We start from the raw sequence: 12092 nt of genomic DNA, 5'->3' as shown, positions 1-12092 counted from the left end.
TGTGAGGCTTCTTGGCTGCAGCCAGGACCCTGCTGTGAGGGCGCTGGGCTACTGCAAAGCACTCCCCTGCCCCGAGTCCTGTGAAGGCCCGTGGCTGCTCCAAGAACCCTCGTGTGAAGGCCCTGAGCCACTGCAAGGGCCCTGCTGTGAGGGCCCTGGGCTCTTGTGAAGCTCCCAGGCTGCTGTGAGGGCCCTGGGCTGCTGCAAAGCTCCTTGACTGCTGTGCAGCCCCTTAGGCTGCCATGAGGGTCCTTTGGCTGTCTTGAGGGCCCTTTGGGCTGTTGTGGAGCCCCTTGACTGCTGTGAGGACCCTTGACTGCTGCAAGGACCTTCCTCGGAGGGCCTCTTGGACTGTCATGTGGGTCCTTTGGCTGCCTTGAGAGCCCCTTGGGCTGCTGTGGAGCCCATTCACTGCTCTGAGGGTCCTTGGCTGCAGCCAGGACCCTGCTGTGAGGCCACTGGGACATTGCAAAGCCCCCTGGCTGCTGTGAGGGCCAAGGACCCTCCTGTGAAGTCCCTGGCCCACTGCAAGGGCCCTGCTGTGAGGGCCCTGGGCTCTTGTGAAGCCCCAAGGCTGCTGTGAGGGCCCTGGGCTGCTGCAAAGCTCCTTGACTGCTGTGCAGCCCCTTGGGCTGCCATAAGGGTCCTTTGGCTGTCTTGAGGGCCCTTTGGGCTGTTGTGGAGCCCCTTGGCTGCTGTGAGGGTCTTTGACTGCTGCAAGGACCTTCCTGTGAGGGCAATGGGCTATTGCAAAGCCCCCTGATTGCTGTGAGGGTCCTTGGCTGCTGCAAGGATTCTGCCGTGAGGGCTCCTTGACTGCTCTAAGGGTCCTTGACTGCTGCAAGAACCTTCCTTTGAGGGTAATGGGCTATTGCGAAGCCCCTTGACTGCTGTGAGGCCCCTGGGCTGCTGCAAAGAACCCTGCTTGTTCCTGCTGCACTGGAACAGGCTGCCCAAGGAGATGGTTGAGTTACCATCCCTAGAGGTATTTAAAAGATAGGTAGAGGAGGTGCTTAAGGTTATGGTTTAGTGGCAGATAGGTATGGTTGGACTCGGTGATCTCAGAGGTCTTTTCCAACCTGGTGATTCCATGATTCCATGACCCTGCTGTGAGGGCCCTGGGCTGTTGCAGAGCTCCTTGACTGCTGAGAGACCCCTTGGGCTGCTGTGAGGATCCTTTGGCCACCTTGAGAGCCCCTTGGGCTGCTGTGGAGCCCCTTGACTGCTGTGAGGTTGCTATACTCATTCTCCAGGAAAAAGTAGTGGCAATAAAGCCCTTCCACGAGCTCTTAGGATTTCTTTGAGAATATACTGTATAATTTCTAGCTTCTATGCTAGCGTGCAGTGAATAAAACCAAGATAGTTAATTTAACATATTATTTAAACAGTCGTGTCCTATTGTTTAACATGACTCAGATTTCTCTTAATTTTTATTAAGGTGAGAACCTTATTGGAAGAGAAAAGCTAATGACTTTGAGAAGTTGCAGTGGAAACAAGTTGTGTGGATGACTTATGACAAGGACGACTTAAGTGTTTGTGCCATGGAATCCAAAAAGAACAGTGATGTTAAAAGCAAAAGGCAATGGTTCAATCAGACCTCCCATCTTCTTCCTCATCCTGAGGAAGCCGAGCACACGTCTGTCAGAGAGGTTGCTGAAGGAGCGAACAACATTGGGTTTGGCCAGGCCCATTCTGCCAGTGTGTCAGAATCAAAGTTGCCAGAGGAAAGCTTGCCTTATTTAAGTTCATCTTTAGATGCAGATCTTGAAATGTACAATAAGAACAGAGTGAAAATTTGCTGTGCACAAGCAGATGAAAGCAAGAAAGAAGCCCATGTGCTGGGAGAGGCATGCGACGACACGCACTTGAATTGCGAGGTGTGTGGTGGTGGCAGACAAAGCTATCTGAGTGAAGATTCACAGCTGGAGTACCTCAGTGCTCACGAGCAAGATTTTAATGATGGGGATAGCTCAAGGGAGTTTTCTGAGCAAAGGGAAGCTGTAAGAATCAAACCCTTAAAGTGGATCCATCGAGTTCAAGAAGTTCCAGAGGGTGGAGTCACAAAGGAACAAAATACCTTAGAGGTGTCAGAAGATAGTTCACCTGCTTCTGAGTGCGGTGTAGATGTGTGTACCTGCGCAGAAGCAGCTACGCCAAAGCTGTTCCACTTGCTTCAGGAGTGCAGTGACATGATTTGTGATTGCCAGGAAAAGCAAATGGAGTATCACTGTGCTATTTGTGGCAGTACACTTGAAAGTCATTCTTGTGGGAATAAAAAAAGGGTCTGTCCAAATCTGCTTGCATTTGACAGTTCAGAAAACAGTGAGGTGAAAGGCATCCTGCTGACTGACAGCACGCAGCCGCCCCTGATGGCTGTGGGTGCAGTGGCTGAACACAGTGACAGACGCATTCGCAGCGCCTCGGTGAGGCGAGACAATCCTTCACTTTCACCACGGAAGAGGATCCCTGCAGAGGCCGTGCAGTTTCACATAAGTGCAAGGGACTGTGGTTTCTACGGCTGTGAGGAATCTGGTATGTGCATGTGTGGCATCATCTGCGCTGATTGCGCTATGAAGGACGCTGAAAGCTGGTTTCCAGTCTCTGAAATGCTCACTGGCAAGAATCTCTCTTTTGGGGTGGAAGATGCGGGTGAATCCTCCTGTGGAAAAAGCAGCTGTCTAAACTCGGAGCATCGTGGAAACCTGAAAAACAAAACCGGTGACTCTGATATTGACCAGGCTGTTGATGTGGGTTCTGATTTTCGAGCTTGCTTTACAACAAGCAGAAGTATCAGTGCTCAGGTTTGTCTCTCGTCCAGGGCCATTAATACAGAGCTAACAACGATGAACAAATCTCAGCCTGTGGAATGGCTCTGTGAAACCTGTGCAGGCGTTACTTGCAGTGCAGACTGGTTACATGGAGCTGAAAACACAGAGGAGATTCAGTCACAGTTCTCTGACACAGTGGAAGAACGCTCAGATGGCAACGCTGCAACAGCTGTAAGAAGTACTAACATTGAAGTAATTTAAAAAAAAACAACAAAACCAAACCAATTTTTATTTGAATTTTTTTTAACCTAGAATCCTTCAGAACTTCTCAATACAAATACTCATCTAACTTATTTTTAATGTTTCTTCTTTAGGAACAATGTGAGTGGTGTGGCAGCAATTTGAAGATAAGCACTGACAGGTGGGTCGTGAATTGTTCTTGGTTTGGAATTCTAGATGCTGAGTAAGATTTAATTCATGATTGGAAGGTGACTTAGCAAAGCTGATGATACAGAAAGATTGCAGGACAGCGGCTCCTGCACTGGAGAGTAGGGCTGCCTGTCAGAGGGACCTCAACAAATTGGAAGAGGCCTGCTTCCTGGAGTTGAACAAAGACCAAAGCAACAGCTCTTGGCAATCTGGTGGCGGGGTGCAGAGAAGGCAGAATCAGATTCTGTGTAGATGTGTATTTTGACAAGGCAAGAACCAACAGTTACAGTGAGGGGAATTCTAAGTCGCTGTAAGTTTTTTACAGTGAGAGTGGGACTGGAAAGGGACTGGAGAGGTTGTACAGTCTCCTTTCATGGAGATATAAAAGGAAAAAAAGAAAAAAAAAAGGAGGATAAGCTCCTGAGCTGCATTTGGAGTTAGCCCTGCTTTGAACAGAGGTTCCCAAACCTAAATTATTCTGACTGGGGAAATAGAGTTGCCAAGTTTCTATTCATTCATATGGCCACACTTCAGGGATAGAAATTATTATGGTGCTTATGCAGTTTTCACCTCTCATTTAAGGCTAATGATAATGCGAAGATGTTGTACTAACTCCTGGAAGATGCTTATTTTTTAACGTGTAGTAAATAGAAGGAATGGATTTAATTTTTATTTTCCAATGAGTTTTCCTTAACTCATATCAGAAATAGTTTCTGGCAAGGCACTTGTTTCAAAATAAAGCATAATGAACTTCAGGTACTGATTTGGGTGTTTCAAGATTTTGTTTATTATTACTTTCAAGGCTTGTACAACCTGACAAACAAGCTGTGAAGGATTCCACACCAAGCTACTGTCAAAAAATACTGCAGAGGGCAGTTGAAGCAGAATTGCAGCTCCTAAACGCTCATTATAAGATGTGCTATCAGCACTGCTTGAAGATTTACAAGCTTGCTTTGGAGGAACACATATGTTTTCACAGGTATGTACTTTAATGTCCTTTAAATGAAATGGATAATTTGTTTAAAAGGCATTAATTGCTAATAGTTATTGATGTATTCTCTCCATAGCTTGTAATAGCATTTATAGTTAACATTGTCCAAAATAATTTGCATTTTCCTAACTGCCGAGTCTTATTCTCAGCCTAAAATTTTCTGTAGCACCCAAGTACTCAGAGAAAAATGGGTTTTTTTCCAGGAATGTCTTTCTGTGCCAGAGGTTGCCCAGGGAAGTTGTAGCTGCCCCATTCCTGGAGGCGTTCAAGGCCAGGTTGGATGGAACCTTGAGCAACCTGATCCAGTGGGAGGTGTCCCTGTCCATGGCAGGGGGTGGAACTGGATGATGTTTAAGGTCCAACCCAGACCATTCTGTGATTCAATGATTGCTGTGATTTTCCCTTTAAACAAGAAGCAGAAGTGCTGGAGCATCAGGACTATGGCACTTCAGTCATAACGACTGAAATGCTTTCATTTATTTACGGGGAAGTGTGAACAAAGGTATATCGAGAGCATTTACTGACTTCTCAAGATACTTTCTTACACCTAGCAATCAACAATTCATAAATGGCTCCTGGCATGTGATGGATTATAGATGCATTTTATACAAGACTGTTCAATCTTGACTGTTTGCCTTGTCCAGAGTACGTCAGCAATACTCTTGCTAAGATACACGTAGTCAATGGGCTGTATTTTTTGTTGCTGGAAGCGTATTAAATAAGGATATGTAGAAAACATCTGGAGTTAAGTTACCATGGCCAGTCTTCCTTGATGTATTTTCTTTTTCCTCAAAATATGCCCTTTTTTATTAAAGGAAAATGTGCATCTCTTGTTCTTGCCTAATTACTCGTGGAAGAGTAAAGCTTCAAAGGAACTTCTTAATACAGCTTTTAATTAAAACAATTTGCCTTCGCCTTAGGTAATACGACTGGAAGGTCAGGTCGCCCGATACAAAACTGCTGCTGAAAACGCTGAAAGAATAGAAGATGAACTGAAAGCAGAGAAGCGCAAACTCCAGAGAGAGGTAACTCTAAATGCAACCTAACTGATGTGATGCCTTGCTCTGTATCTGAATTGGGTTTTCAGAGCAAAGCCAAGTTCTTGTGCTGCTTGAATCAAGAAGCAGCCTGCAAACGCTCAGGTTTGCACACTGCTTTGCTGTTGTGAGTTTTAATGGGGTTTGTTGTTCATCACGCTGAAAAAATCCTGTTTGCTGCCTTTGTCGTACCTGAAGGCTCATAGCTTTGGGTGTGCTATAAATCCTGGCTTGCTAAATACAAGCCACTGGTCTTTTTAGAACTTGTGATTCAGAAATTACAGCGGTTGGAAGCTGGAAATCTTGCCGCAAGGTTAATTTGGGCGCTTCATTATTTAAGCACACCTTACCAGGAATGACAGTCTAAACTTACACGCTTCGGAGTCTAAACTTGAGTGCTTAATGGATTCAAGTTGGGAGCACTAAACTTGGATTCTTGTTCTGTCAATCCATTCAGCCTGTTATTGTAGTGTGTCCATTAACAGACTCTGTGTTTCCCTGTCTTAAAACACTGCATCTTCAAGCTGTCTCTAATTTTGGCCCTATTTCCCTTACCAAATTTCATGTTCTCAGCTACATCGAGCGTAAATATGTTTGTCAGCTTCTTCTGCACCTGCTACCTAAGGTTTTATTCTCAGTGTGGCTCTTTGCTTTCTCTAAATCATGGAATCACAGAATCACTAGGTTGGAAAAGACCCACTGGATCATCGAGTCCAACCATAAATATTATGCTGCCTCCAAATGTGGCACTGAGCAGTCCACCTCTCTCTCCCTCTCCCCATCCCGTGGTAGCCTTTAGGGAAAACTAAGGTCCTCACAGCTGTGACTGTAGTTCTGGGAACCAGAAACACAAAAGCCAGGCCATGAGACAGGGGTCTGTTGCCCAGCAGATACCTCTGAGCATCCTCCCTCTGAAGTGGAGGCAAACTCTGAGCTGTTCGTTCAACTTGCTGTCAATACCTTGGATTCTTGGATGCTTAGAAAAGATCTCTGTGTGTGTGTGGCCTTCAAAGCAACAGCACAGGCTGTTACACAACATTTACCTCTAATTCCACTAATGGGAATTTTCAGCTGCTTTATCTGATGAGGAAATTCCAGTATTATGGTCAGTGTTGGTAATTACAAAGCTCCCTTTGTCTTTGAAAAGGGAAAACGCTGCAAAATCATGCGGGTTTTTTTTTTTTTTCTGCTTCCTTCCTTCAGCTTCGTTCAGCACTGGATAAAACGGAAGAGCTTGAAGTCAGCAATGGTCATCTAGTAAAACGATTGGAGAAGATGAAAGCCAACCGGAGCGCTTTACTGTCTCAGCAATAACCACCACCTTCCGATGGGAGCTGCTACTACTTGAGGGAACGAGAACAACGTTGCAGATGCTTCTGCCTCTTGCTGTCCGGGATGCTGCGTGTCCTGCCTTCTGAGAACAGACAACCCCAACCTTTGCTCCGTGCCACCCAGCTGCGGTTCTCTCTGCGCAGATTCAAACCTAACTGCACTATATTCCTAGGAGTAGCTGATCCAAATGGCTGTGCCTGCGGGAGCCCTTCTGCCCCCTTCTTTGGGGACATTCGCAGTCCAGTAGCCGCCTACCATACAAGAAGCACATCGGGCGTCGCGTTAAGTTCTCCATCCAGAAGGCACAGCAGCCATTTATCGCCATTTAAAATGGCATTCAAAGAAAACACTTTAAAGGGACTGGAATTTTGTGTCTTGCTGAGAATTTAAACAAGAAACACTAAGTTTTGGACTTTCTCATGACGGTATCTGTAATTTAGTGACTATGGTAGAGTGATTCATGGTAGGTTTTTCATTTACAAATCACTGTGGAACCACAAGCCATTACAAAGCAAAACTCCTTCAGTGGAAATCATGGAAGAAGATGGTCTTGGAAGCAAAAGTGACCTTAAAAGACTTTGCCAATAAAACAAAGGTGTTTGGAGGGATTTTTGCACCAGTTGAATCATAAGACTATTTTATTTCAGGGTAAATAGGCAATAGCTTCATTGAATTTTCAGCTTTTATTTGTATTATTTAATCCCTGCTCTTGGAATTTGAAGTAAACTACTTTTAAAGGATGTAAAGTTGCATTAATAAACCAGCATAAGGCCACGTTTTCAGAAATGGTAGGGGTTGCACTTGGATCACTCACTTTGGTGCATTTGTCAGAGCAAGTGGTGTTTGCTTAAACTGGGCTTTTTACATCAGAAACTTATCTACTGGTCCATGAACTCCTAGGGAACTGGTGCCACTACAACATACGAGTCTAGTTTTTAAAGAAGTAACTGGTAAGTAAAGAAGCACTTTAGAAAATACTCCTGCCTATGTTTTTTCTACAAATACAGAAGTAACGAATGATTTCCTTCTAAGGTCATTGTGAAGGTTTTCCACTTCTCATGAGAAATAACCTAATCAATACAAACGTTGCGGGCAATTTGTTAAACACAACTAGCACTACAGCTCTGGTTCGTTGGGAATTGTTCTGAATGTACTGCTCAAAGGAGAACAGCAGTTGCCTGAAGAATAAAGCTGCTCTTCCCCCTCCAGCCCTAACAAAAGCTTGTGAATAAGGCAGGCAAACAGACCCTGATGCTGCAAAGCAGCCTCTCCTGTTAGACAGGAGCCACCTTCTGTCGCAGCTGCCGTCCTCAAGGGACGCGGTTCTATTGAGCCAAATCCAGACCCCAGAGATAGTTTCTTTAACTTTGTCTTCAGACTTCCTGATCCAGATCTTTCCCAAGCCTCTTCCTCGCAGACTGGAGGTTAAGAGTACAAACCACTGCTGATTTCAATATAAGGGGATGGCTGGTATCTTCTTAGAGCACCTTCACCTGGGCTGCATCAAAAGCAGCGAGGCCAGCAGGTCGAGGGAGGTGATTCTGCCCCTCTGTTCCCCTCTTGTGAGACCTCATCTGGAGTCCTGGGTCCAGTTCTGGAATCCTCAACATAAGAAGGAGATGGAGCTGTTGGAATAAGCCCAGAGGAGGCTACAAAGATGATCAGAGGGCTGGAGCACCTCCCATGTGAGGACAGGCTGAGAGAGGTGGGTTGTTCAGCCTGGAGAAGAGAAGGCTCCAGGGAGACCTTAGAGCAACCTTCCGGTACCTGAAGGGGCTACAAGGAAGCTGGGGAGGGACTTTTTACGAAGGCTTGTGGGGATAGGACTAGGGGCAATGGGTATAAACTGGAGAGGGGAAGTTTTAGTCTAAACATAAGGAGGAATTTCTTCACTATGAGAGTGGTGAGGCCCTGGCCCAGGGTGCCCAGAGCAGGGGTGGCTGCCCCATCCCTGGAGGTGTTCAAGGCCAGGTTGGATGGGGCTTTGAGCTCCTGATCCAGTGGCAGGTGTCCCTGCCCGTGGCGGGGGGCTTGGAACTGGATGATCTCTAAGGTCCCTTCCAACCCAAAACTGATGTCTGAATGAGTTTCTCTGGTTTGGCTAGAAAGTAACACCTTCCTCTCCATCTCTTCAGAGCGTACCGGGAAATTTAGGAGTGAAATACTGAAATTATTTCCGGAAAAGGATAAAGGCAGCTTTCTTTGTACCCCTGGGGAACTAAGTATATCCTTGCTGATCAAATGTGGTGGAACACGGGTATTAAGGGAATCTTTGAAGTGATATTTCCACTCCAGCTAAGGTTCTGGGTTCTTTTTCTCTTTTTTTTGGTGGGGTTGGAGAAGAACATTCAGGTGCAGAGCCAGGTTTCTTGTGCAATACCTCAGAATCGCTGTGGATACAATTTTCTGTGGTCAACTTGTGTGATTTCTGGTGTACAAAGCCTCTGGGGCCTAAAAATTAAAGTTTTTTTACAGAATGCAATTAAATGTCCTGAATATAACACCCTACTAATGACTATAAGGTGTGCGATTGCTGCCGGTCACCTTTTTATTTGTGGTAGGGGTGAAAACTGTCTCTCCTGATTATTAAAGAGAAACAACCTAGTGATTATGCGCTGGTCCAAAAGGGTATAAACAATATTTTCCTCATCGAGAAGTGATGTGTTTATTACTTTGAGTTAGGTTGCATCTCGCACCCCATAAGCATTAACCTCATGACAGGAATCAGATGTGTATTTTGACCTGGATGTGCTCTTAGTAGAAATCTCTGTGTGTGATGAAGTAGCTGAATGTCAAAGCCACCTTTTTACCCCTTGACTCTCAGTATGTCTTAGGTTTAGAATAAGAGAAGATAAAAAGTACTGGTTGGTTTGTTGCAAACTGTTTCATGTTTTCCTTTGAGGAATGTACAACAGGGCTAATAACAGAACATGCCCCGGTCCTTTTAATTGAGCTCCAAGCATGAGAGCCTTGGTACCCAGAGCTGAGGTGATGGCAGCCTCGTGAGGAACAGTTCCAGGGCAACCAGGGCAAGTTTTCCTAGAATTCGTATTTAAATTGTTACCTTTTGTTTTATTTCTAAATGTTAAACGATTTTATTGTTTGCAAATGGAATGTTACCCCAAGATTCTTTGGTTTGTTTGTTTTTTTTAAATCAAATCTGTTTGGAGATACAAGCGTGGAAAAGGAAATTCATTAGCAGAATTCGCCAATAAAAAATGGGCTGTTTGGGTAGTTTTCATGGTTTGGTCTCTTGTGATGATGTTATCGGTAAAAGTCCTCTTGGAGAATACAGACTTTTTGGATGATGCTGGTGGTAATGGGCTTGTTTTCCTTTTGAATCATGGGATGGGTTGGGTTGGAAAGGACCTTAAAGATGATCTGATTCTGCTGTCTTGTCATAGCAGGGACACTTCCCACTGGATCAGGGGCTCCAAGCCCCATCCAGCCTGGCCTTGGACACCTCCAGGGATGGGGCAGCCATTGCTTCTCTGGAAAACCTGGGCCACCACCGTTATTGTGAAGAATTTCTTCCTCATGTCTAATCTAAATCTTCCCCCTTCCAATTTAAAGCCATTCCCCCTCATCCTATCACTGCAGGCTCTCGTAAAAAGTATCTCCCCAGCTTTCCTGGAGCCTCTTTCAGTGCTGGAAGCTGCTCTAAGGTCTCCCTGGAGCCTTCTCTTCTCCAGGCTGGACAACCTCAACTCTCAGTCTGACTCTCAGCCTGGTTCTCCAGCCCTCGGATCATCTCCGTGGCCTCCTCTGGGCCCGTTCCCGCAGTTCCATCTCCATTCAGAGCCCCGGTCCCCTCCCTAATCAGCCTATGGGCTGCGAGTGGGCGGAGCTTACAGAGCACTGACCAATCAGAGCTCGCTGCGCCCCCCCCCCGCGCGGTAGCCGGGAGCGAGCCAATCAGAGCCCCGCGCGCCTCGCGGTTCAGCCAATGGGATACGAGCGCGCGAACGGGCGGGGCGGGGAAGGAGCCAATCGGAGACCGGAGCGCCTCGCGGTTCAGCCAATGAGCTGCGAGCGCGCGGCCTGGGCGGGAGCGGCCGTTGGGCGCGCGCGGGGCCGTTGGGCGCGCGCGGGGCCGTGAGGCGGCGCAGGGAGCGGGGGCCTCGGCCGCCCCGGGCTGCGGCGAAACCCTGTGAGCGCTGGAAGGGTCCTGCGCTCTCGCAAAGCTCCTTGGCTGCTGCGAGGGCCCTTGGGCTGCTTCGAAGCTCCTTGGCTGCTGCGAGGGCCCGTGGACAAACGCGAGGGCCCTGGGCTGCTTCAAGAGCCTGCCGTGAGGGCACCAGGCTGCTGTGAAGCCCCTTGACTGCTGTGAGGCTTCTTGGCTGCAGCCAGGACCCTGCTGTGAGGGCGCTGGGCTACTGCAAAGCACCCCCCCGCCCCGAGTCCTGTGAAGGCCCGTGGCTGCTCCAAGAACCCTCGTGTGAAGGCCCTGAGCCACTGCAAGGGCCCTGCTGTGAGGGCCCTGGGCTCTTGTGAAGCTCCCAGGCTGCTGTGAGGGCCCTGGGCTGCTGCAAAGCTCCTTGACTGCTGTGCAGCCCCTTGGGCTGCCATGAGGGTCCTTTGGCTGTCTTGAGGGCCCTTTGGGCTGTTGTGGAGCCCCTTGACTGCTGTGAGGACCCTTGACTGCTGCAAGGACCTTCCTCGGAGGGCCTCTTGGACTGTCATGTGGGTCCTTTGGCTGCCTTGAGAGCCCCTTGGGCTGCTGTGGAGCCCATTCACTGCTCTGAGGGTCCTTGGCTGCAGCCAGGACCCTGCTGTGAGGCCACTGGGACATTGCAAAGCCCCCTGGCTGCTGTGAGGGCCAAGGACCCTCCTGTGAAGTCCCTGGCCCACTGCAAGGGCCCTGCTGTGAGGGCCCTGGGCTCTTGTGAAGCCCCAAGGCTGCTGTGAGGGCCCTGGGCTGCTGCAAAGCTCCTTGACTGCTGTGCAGCCCCTTGGGCTGCCATAAGGGTCCTTTGGCTGTCTTGAGGGCCCTTTGGGCTGTTGTGGAGCCCCTTGGCTGCTGTGAGGGTCTTTGACTGCTGCAAGGACCTTCCTGTGAGGGCAATGGGCTATTGCAAAGCCCCCTGATTGCTGTGAGGGTCCTTGGCTGCTGCAAGGATTCTGCCGTGAGGGCTCCTTGACTGCTCTAAGGGTCCTTGACTGCTGCAAGAACCTTCCTTTGAGGGTAATGGGCTATTGCGAAGCCCCTTGACTGCTGTGAGGCCCCTGGGCTGCTGCAAAGAACCCTGCTTGTTCCTGCTGCACTGGAACAGGCTGCCCAAGGAGATGGTTGAGTTACCATCCCTAGAGGTATTTAAAAGATAGGTAGAGGAGGTGCTTAAGGTTATGGTTTAGTGGCAGATAGGTATGGTTGGACTCGGTGATCTCAGAGGTCTTTTCCAACCTGGTGATTCCATGATTCCATGACCCTGCTGTGAGGGCCCTGGGCTGTTGCAGAGCTCCTTGACTGCTGAGAGACCCCTTGGGCTGCTGTGAGGATCCTTTGGCCACCTTGAGAGCCCCTTGGGCTGCTGT

At 48.1% G+C, this 12092-nt stretch overlaps 1 long non-coding RNA gene across 1 annotated transcript; it reads left to right on the top strand.

Moving 5' to 3' along the window:
* Positions 1-4972: 4972 nt before the first annotated feature.
* Positions 4973-6913, top strand: LOC138722410 (uncharacterized). The gene is made up of 2 exons (XR_011337701.1): positions 4973-5213; positions 6429-6913. It is a non-coding gene; the product is annotated as an uncharacterized lncRNA (long non-coding RNA).
* Positions 6914-12092: the final 5179 nt, after the last annotated feature.

Source organism: Phaenicophaeus curvirostris, chromosome 7 (assembly GCF_032191515.1).
Source record: "Phaenicophaeus curvirostris isolate KB17595 chromosome 7, BPBGC_Pcur_1.0, whole genome shotgun sequence".
NCBI classification, from domain to species: Eukaryota; Metazoa; Chordata; class Aves; order Cuculiformes; family Cuculidae; genus Phaenicophaeus; species Phaenicophaeus curvirostris.
Note: the sequence above shows the minus strand (reverse complement) of the source record. Positions and strands in the feature narration are given on the sequence as shown.